Source organism: Micropterus dolomieu, linkage group LG02, assembly GCF_021292245.1.
Source record: "Micropterus dolomieu isolate WLL.071019.BEF.003 ecotype Adirondacks linkage group LG02, ASM2129224v1, whole genome shotgun sequence".
Taxonomy (NCBI): Eukaryota; Metazoa; Chordata; class Actinopteri; order Centrarchiformes; family Centrarchidae; genus Micropterus; species Micropterus dolomieu.
Genome location: NC_060151.1, coordinates 12,322,995 through 12,332,175, shown reverse-complemented (window position 1 = coordinate 12,332,175; position 9,181 = coordinate 12,322,995). Strand labels below are relative to the sequence as shown.

Here is a 9,181-nt window from a genome sequence, read left to right as displayed (position 1 = left end):
AGAGAATAAATCGTACTTCTCCTTTCAACCTCTCTGGGTACAGAGTGACTTTAACTATTACAAGTGCCCCAGGAACAGCGTTTGACCATATCTTAGAAAAATACAGCCAAAAAAAGCTAGAAACAACTCTTTTGCATTAGAGTCAATGGAAAGTAGCCATGAAAGTGTCGGACCTCAGTTAGAGCGAGTCCTATATTGCGCTGTGATTGGCCAGCTGCGTATTCAGGGTGTGGCTTAGCGAAGGGTCAATTGTATGTGTGGGGGGGGTTTCTGGCCACATTATTATTATTTATTCATTTAAAAGGGACAGTGCATATCAATTGACATCTTAGTTTTTCAGCAATTTAAATATGGCAGAATTAGCCCGAAGGCTATTTTCTGTAGTCCAAGGTCAAATGCCAATCAAAGGCACATTTATAAACTTGAGACATTTTCTTTCATTTCATTTTCATTAAAACAAATCTATGCAGCTTTTTCTGAACAGTGGCGATTGTGGCCACAATTGTAGTAGTACTAGTAGTAGTGTAATAGTAGCACATGTAGAGAAGAGTCATAAAGTCAGGGAACTAACTCAGTTAAACAGCAATGTCCATCTAAATTTTGCTAACTTTAGCTCAAATTGGCTACCATAAACTAATAGTCATATCAGACCAAGCAAGCTGTATTGACTAAATTCCGGAAAATTAAGGTCTTATTTCTTCTTTCAAAAGTTACATTCTCAATGTCAGGTATTGTTTTATTTCTCTGTTTATAATCATTGCTGTGTCTCAATTCGGGTACTACCTTGAGTATACTAACAGGCAATACACGGCGTACAGTACTTACTTGCTTGGTGCGTTATTTTTGACAGGGCAGTGTTGTCTCAAATCAAACACTGCTGTTGTGCACTAACTGTAAATGACTATTGCAATCCCCCCAGCACAGAAGCAGCCCATATGCAGAGCTCTAAAACAATAGCCAGGCTTTATCACCCAAAATAAATGCTCAAAAGAATAAGAAAAGTATTGTCTATGAAGATTCTCAGTCATCCAGGTTATCCAACATAGGTTAAAATCAAGGTCAACTGGACTTGGTTGAAGATACTGGAAGACGTTTCGTCCCTCATCCAAAGGACTTCTTCAGTTCTGACTGACTGGCAGGGAAACTCAGCTATTTAACCTCAGTGGGGTCGTTGGCCAGGGTGGATTGTGTTATCATCAGGGTGAACCGCTGGTTCGTTAGTGTTCCTGGTTGCTGTGACGACAGTCGTTACAGGCGTTAAGACTACCTGTGGCCAAGACTGAACGACCATCGTTGGTAACTTCACCTGAGGCCAATAGGTTGTCACAGCAACCAGGAACACTAACGAACCAGTGGTCTCGATGACCCGGGCCAACGACCCCACTGAGGTTAAATAGCTGAGTTTCCCTGCCAGTCAGTCAGAACTGAAGAAGTCCTTTGGATGAGGGACGAAACGTCTTCCAGTATCTTCAACCAAGTCCAGTTGCCCTTGATTTTAACCTTCGTTGGATAAGAAAAGTATTGTAACCACAACTTCACTAACAATGTAATGTCTGATATAATAATAATAATAATAATAATAGTCATGCTTTGTTATGAAGCATTTCATAAAGTGTGTTCCGGTATGAGCGCTATGAACTAAATGAGTGTTTCATAAACCTTTTTAAAACATGGTACCCCTTTATACAACATCCCATTCATCTGGAAAACCTGCATTAGTGACAACCGCAAGCTGTTGTCACTAGTCTTCCCTGCAGCCAACTGCATATTTAACACGGTCTGTAAAACAGTGATTTAGATGTTAATTCATCTGTTTTAATACATTTGGAAATGTAGTTAATATAAATGCTGCCTCATTTTTCATGTGATGAAATTTAATTAAAAACTGTACAGTTAAAAAAGCAAACAAGAAATACATATTGCAGCATCCCAGGGTACTGCGGCATCTACTTTGGGAACCACTGAACAATATTATTTACTACATTTTTTTTTTTGTTTATCATGGGATATCCCTGCCAATAACTGATGCAAGTACATGCGTTGAATTAATGATACAAGTGCCTGTCCACAGCTTTGGGTAATGGTTGCAGGTAATGACAGCTTGAACTTGCACTACTTCTTTGCCGTCCTTTTTAACACATCTAAAGAATGGTGGAGCAGAGTATTAATGATACAAACAGATGATTAAGGGCGTGTCTACATCCGTTTATGGCTAACTGTGGGAGTGAAGATAAAGTTTGCGTACATGCACTGAGTTCCTCAATGACTGAGATAAATAAAACAGAACTATCTTGGTGCACACGGTTTTAGTCGTGACTCCACACTGACCCCAGTTTGGACCGTGAACTCACTCTACAATTAGCATCACTTCTTTCTCTAGGTCTGTCTGGAGTAATAATCTCTCCATTTGAAGTCCTCTGTGGCTCATCCCCTCTGTGACCTTCCACACACACCAACATGAATTTCACAGAAGAGATTGACCCCAGGAAGCTCTTCTTGTGTTGTTGAATGCATCTGTGGTCTCAAAAGATATAAAAGGCACTAAGCATTGTAACATAATGAAAACTCTGTGGATACACATGACTGATGACGGCAATCACCTCAGCACAATGAAAAATGGATCGCACTGGGAACAGAGCCGTGTGATAAAAATATCATGCCGTGAAATGGATGGAAATGTGTCATCCTGTCATCCAAAAGTGGTGCAAGGATGCCGTCCCTGCAGAGAGCCGAGTCAATCGCCTCCTGTTAAAAGTGACAGGCAGGGAGACAAAACAAATTATGTAGATGGAGACATGTGGCTGACAGAATGCAGGCTGACTGACAGATACATGGGAACAGGGAAAAAAAACACAGCGGCAGAGTGATGAGATCACCAAAACACTGTTGATGGATAAATGAAAAACTGATTTGCAGGTAAACAGACAGCATAGGAGCAGACAAGTGAGTGGGTGGCTTGATGACCAAACCAAACCGGGAGGACAGACAGACACTATACCACACAGCCAGCCAAAGGCAGTTAATGCATCACTATTGTGTCAGAAAGAGAAGGACAACCAGCTGCTGTGACTTCAGGGTTGGACTTTAAGATGTTGGCTATGGGTTAACTATTAGCCATAATAAATAAAAATCGGCTTGCACAGAGGAGACAGGCTTAATGAAGGTAAAGCCTAAATTACAGCTTCTCCAAGTGGTCAGAGGTTAGCGACTTAGCAGTGGGTCACTAAAACAAACAAACTCCAAACAAATGCAGAAAACACACACAGACAAGACTAGAGTAAAATGTTGGGTTACTAGCATATTTATTACACTGGCGTGTAAGTGGCTATATTCGTGCAAATTAAAATGCTGTTTTGTATTTCTTTCAAAAGGGTGTACTACAAAAAAAGCTGCATAAAACATTTCTCTTGTCTCCAAAACAAAAGAGAAAAAAGGTGGAATAAGAGAGGAAATGGAGAGATAAAAATGAGGATAAGAGGAAGAGAAAGGACAATCAGTGGGGAAGAGAGATTTCCATGTCCCATCCAAGTAGTGTTCATATTCATGTCGGCACCATCTGCTCCAGGAGTATGTCAGCCTGCCAGCGAAGAGAACGGTACAAGCCTCTGCCAAAACATGCCGTAACACCACTGCCACCATAACAAACAAACAAACATCACATCACACTGCACGCGCACACACACACACACGCACACACACACACAAACACACACACCACAGAGCGGCACATTCATTCTGCTCCAGCGAGTGTCTGCAGCAGAGTTCCAGCTATTGAAAATCTGCAATCTCCCTGGGTATGCAGATATTTGTGAGACAGCAACTTTTCCAGGGTAGAGTAACACGATGATGCCAGATAAGTAACATTTCTCAAGGAGAACCAGTCTAGTCCAGGTGCTGTAAGGAGAGCGTTGGGGGCTGGTGGCGGCTGAGTCAGGCCCGGGGTGACAGCAAATAAGAACACCCGTGAGGCGCCAGTAATGTGTGGCAATGTTGCTACAGTCAGCCCAACTGCTGGCTTGTCTCAGGGTGTACTTTTGTGTGTGTGTGTGTGTGTGTGTGTCTGTATACAAGGGAGTACTGTCTGCAGCTGGCTGAGTCGGGGGGGAGGGGGGCGTGTTTGTGGGGATTGTAATGAAGCCCAATGACAACACATTTAGCACCTACACACACATACTCGTTCCCAAACAAATACGCAACCCCAGGTAAGCTGCTGAGCTGGATAATGGAAGAGAGAGTGACATGAATACATATCAGTCTTGTAAACAGGCAGTCATGTCATTCACACAGAGACACACAAATCTGTCACATAAATGTAAACGCACACAAACTACTTTGATCCACTTACACTATCACATACTTCAGTAGATGCTACAGATGACCTAGATATCAGCTCATTTCTTTGAGGACTGGAGGCATCTGTCTATTGCAAACATATGTCTACGAGGCAGAAAAATGAATAGCTTGTCAACATGTTCAATAGAGTTGAGCTGATGGACACTCCATCACTCTCTGGACCTTGTCACTGAGCGCCTGTAAAGACCTGACCTACACTGATTCCCTCACAGATCTCAGTGATTGTTACAAACCTGCTGGAAAGCAAAGACAGTGAGTAAGCAAGTGAGGGAACTATGGCGGACAAACACATACATGCTTACAGTGTCACTGAGTTACACCACTCCCTTAAATCTAGCTGTTGAACTTTTTAAATGTAAATTTTCAACAATCCAGAAATACCACTGTTGTATTCGGGTGAAAGCAGAAATGTCAGCGAGAGATACCTCAAAACCTGCCCAAATAAAACTAAAGACAGTAGTATGCTAGTAACTAACTCGTTCCTACAACCACGTTGGAAAGAAAAAGTGTTTAGAGTTGTTCTGAATGGTCACACTCGAGGCAGAGAGGAAAGCCAGCCGTCAGGAATAGTTGTATAAAGAATGAAAAAAGAGAAAACTTACCTTCTCTTTCACTTTTGGAAAGGTGTTGTGGGACAGGGTTTTAGATGCTGTTCAACAATCTGACAAGCATGTTAACAACATAAATTATATAATTATAATTATATAATTTAATTATATAATAGTAAATGGACTGCACTTATATAGTGTGTTTATACAAGTGCTTTAAAGCTGGCCTCCTATTCACCCACTGATGGCAGTGAGCTATCACTGGCACAAGGAATTTGGGGTTCACTATCTATTAGTGGATAATACGATAAACCATCATTGTGTTTCCATTAAAGGTTGGAGTGTGGGACTTCCATATAAATAAACATCCGCTATATACAAGCCCTTGCCAAATGAGTTCACACAATGCTGTCACGCAAAGCTAAGCACAGACACATTATTTTTCATGTCTCAGCCTGGCTCAAAAACCCTGACATAATAATCACACAGCAACAACACGCTGCAGCAATGGTACCATTACTTTATTTACAACAACTTAAACATTTACTTAACAATTACTCAAAATAAGGCAGTGTAGTAGGGTAATCAGTGAGTTAGTAGTGTCCGCATGTTTGCATGAATGAAATGATGAGTGCAATGTAATCTTGATAAAGAAAGCAAAATAAGGAATGAGGAGTAAAGGGAACTGCGTTTCCCTCCTCTCTATCTCCTCCCAAAGTGCAACAGGCTCTGCTTTATATATGAAGACACACCATGCCCCAGGTGGCTCCAATACATGTTGATGACAACGACCCCGCATACTGACACCTACAACAGAACACACATGAACACTCAGCAACCTAATAGAGACAAGGACGTCCCGGGGACGTCACATTCATTAAAGAAAAAGAGTAAGATTATGTTTAGTGGAGGCAGGCAAAACAGGTGAGCAGTCCAACACAAAGGCAAAAAAAATCCAAAAATGGAAGCAGGCAAAAAATCTAGAAATCCACAGCAGAGGCAGGGATGCTTGACAAAATGAAGAAGACAAAAAATGAAATGACAACAGACAAAGGGAAACATAGTGACTTAAATACACAAGTGAGGGGCTGATAACAAGACACTGATAACAAGGGCAGACAACCAGATGGGAAAACACAGGAAGTGAAATCAACAAAGACATGTGAGGAGGAACACTTTCAAAATAAAACAAGAAATAGCAAATATCAAACCCAAACCATGACAAATGCTGATTAGATTTTTTAAATCTGGTGTCTGGGGCAAAATTCCTGTGCTGGTGGACCTGTGGGGATGCGTTTAACATCAATCGTGACCGGTTTGCCAGAGTTTAAGGGGGAAGCAACTGTAGTGACAGAGTTGGCTACAGAGCCTGTTGTCATGACTCCTGCATCGTCACCTGAGTTTGAGAATGAGTGGGTGTGTTGTTGATTTGTTTTTTCCCTTTGGGTGAGTGAGGCATGCTTGGTGTGTTTTTTGTTTCTGTTTTTTCTCTCCTCCCTTCTCTGGGCGTCCTGGGCGTGTCTGGCTTCCTGGGTTGGCACAAGCTGCATCTGCTGACAAGCACACTCCTGTTCCTGATCAGCCATCTCCACCACTTCTTAAGGAGAGGCCAGACATCCATTCCCTGCCGGAATGTTAAGTCATATGCGGTAGGTTAAGCCTTAATGTCTAGCGTTGTGCTTGTTTTGTCAAGTAACCTGTTTGCTTTCACTTATATCTGTCTACCTATCTCCAGATTGCCTGTTCTACCTGCCCCACCTGCCTGCCAGTTCCAAGCCTCTGGAGCCACTAGAAGATCCAATCCAGCCAGCCATGCCAGCCCCAGCCCTCACTTTCCAACTGCTTGGAAGGAAACTCCCTGCTTCCTCAGTTTACCCACTCTGCCTTTATCAATAAACTGTTAAAACTGCTTCATTGTCTCTTTGTCTGCATCTGGGTTCTGGCATAATTCCTGACACCCGTGGCAGAAAAACCTAAGAAGCATCCACAAAAATGTTTTGATGCTCCAGATTAAGAAGATAACAGGGATAACCATTGATGTACCTTTTCCTCGTTAGAGGTCGCTGAGAGAAGAAGAAGGACTGAGGGCAGACACTGATGTCATGTTACTACTCTTGGACAGGTTAGTATTTGTAATATATTTGGAGTAGGCTATGTAGCCGTTACATTTACTCTACCTAAATAATATATTATTGTCTTGGAACTGTGGAAATGTCTCTGTATTTTTCAAACTATTTCTGAACCTGGGGCAAGCTCACCTGCAGGCATACATCATGAGAACTGTTGACAGTGTTTGTGTAATTACTCTCACTGCCAGAAGGGGAGACAAAAGTTCCGAACTGCTAGACAATACTGTATAATGTGAATCCACTGGAGTGTTAACTGTGTGGTTTTAATGACGTCTTTGTTGATCAGGCCCCACAGTAAAGCAAATTTTTATTTTTTGACTTTACATTAAAAGCCATAAAGGTGAAAACAAAAACCAGTTTGAATATAAGCTACGGAACGTAAGATAAGCTGCAAAAAAAAAAAAGCTGCCTTAAGGAAACATTTCTATTAAGGAAGGATCTGCTATCTACTAACTAGACTATCTTGCTTCTCCTCTCTCGCCTGCACAGGTCACTCAGTCCTCACTCCTCTATTAGGGGAGAAGCAGTGCATAGGCAATTTGTCTGTGAAGATTTATTACAGAAGAAAGCATGATGTTCAGAAGTGGCTAACATGATCTATAGCACACAACGAGCTGCTGCTGGTGTTGTCGTGGTAGGAAACAATTTGCCTCTCTGCTTACACTACGCAGTGTTTTACTTTTCCTGTAGTCTTGCCACTATCCAGAGGTCTCTGCAATGGTTTCAAAGATCCAGATGTTGATTTAAATTATGTAGATAAAGGACCACCAGCAATCAGAGGTGTATATGACTGAATTTTACTGGGGGAACCATACTTGGGGGTACAGATTATTTTAATAAACAAATTCTTATTGATTTTAAAAATCTCTTACCAAAGTTACTTGAAATTACAAACATTGCTGAGAGCTACTGATGATTTTCTTGATGTTGCCAAAAACATGTTCTCCTACGATTATCTGCTCTGCTGTTCTCATATTGTCTCCTCTCCTCTCCTGGTCTGCTCATCTCTGCATAGTTTCCTCTCCACTTCGGGGCCCACAGGTGGTCATTTGAGTGGGGCCCAGGGAAATTAAGTGGTTCCCCATTAAAATGTGTATTTTGACTAATTGTAGTGATGTTTAGGGATGGGTATTGTTACATGTTTATGTTAATTGAATGAGTGTATTCATGAAGTATTGGCATTTACTTGCGAAGGTTTTATTGCACTTATAACGAGCGTAGTTGTCGTCAACTTGCGTAACCTTGGAGATATCTTCACTTCACCTGGTTCACTTCTCCACTGTGGTCTCTGTGTTCAGCTGAACAATGACTTTGGTTCTTGTGTTTGTGTGTATGTGTGTGTTTGTTTGTGTAGGAGCTCAGAGAAAGCTGGATTTCTCAGATGTCAACACAGATATGTTGCTCACAACTGCATCCTTTCAGATTTTAATGTGTCAGAGACAACAGGACACATACCTGTCAACATTACTGCAGCTTCCATCAAAACTGTAGCCAACGCTGACATGGAAATTCTTTGGGGACTAGTTCTAGGGACCCTGCAATGTCATGCCCTCCCATTGGCATTCTGGACGGTAGCTTGACTTGTGGTACATTCAAGCACCATCACGCCTCTTTGACATGTTCCACAAAAAGGAAGTGCCTCAAAACTTTTTACAATACATGAAGAATGTAAAAATAGACTAAATAACAATGAACAGCATATTAGTCACTTATTTCATGCCTTGTTTTTAAAGTTTTAAGTGTACAGGTGCTGGTCATATAATTAGAATATCATCAAAAAGTTTATTTCAGTAATTCCATTCAAAAAGTGAAACTTGGATATTATATTCATTCATTACACACAGACTGATATATTTCAAATGTTTATTTCATTTAATTGTGATGATCAAAATTGACAACTAATGAAAATCCCAAATTCAGTATCTCAGAAAATTAGAATATTACTTAAGACCAATACAAAAAAAGGATTTTTAGAAGTGTTGGCCAATGGAAAGTATGAACATGAAAAGTATGAGCATGTACAACACTCAATACTTAGTTGGGGCTCCTTTTGCCTGAATTACTGCAGCAATGCGGCGTGGCATGGAGTCGATCAGTCTGTGGCACTGCTCAGGTGTTATGAGAGCCCAGGATGCTCTGATAGTGGCCTTC

The 9,181-nt window shown here is 41.3% G+C and overlaps 2 long non-coding RNA genes across 3 annotated transcripts; one reads left to right on the top strand and one right to left on the bottom strand.

Annotated features, from left to right (window-relative positions):
- Nucleotides 1–1,856: 1,856 nt before the first annotated feature.
- LOC123965645 lies at nucleotides 1,857–2,986 on the bottom strand. Of its 2 annotated transcripts, none has more exons than XR_006823750.1 (2): nucleotides 2,601–2,986; nucleotides 1,857–2,521 (listed from the first exon to the last, which is right to left on the bottom strand). It is a non-coding gene; the product is annotated as an uncharacterized LOC123965645 (long non-coding RNA). The 2 variants fall into 2 exon arrangements; XR_006823746.1 differs by having other exon boundaries at nucleotides 1,857–2,514.
- Nucleotides 2,987–5,531: 2,545 nt separating this feature from the next.
- LOC123966497 lies at nucleotides 5,532–6,811 on the top strand. The gene is made up of 2 exons (XR_006823997.1): nucleotides 5,532–6,550; nucleotides 6,637–6,811. It is a non-coding gene; the product is annotated as an uncharacterized LOC123966497 (long non-coding RNA).
- Nucleotides 6,812–9,181: the final 2,370 nt, after the last annotated feature.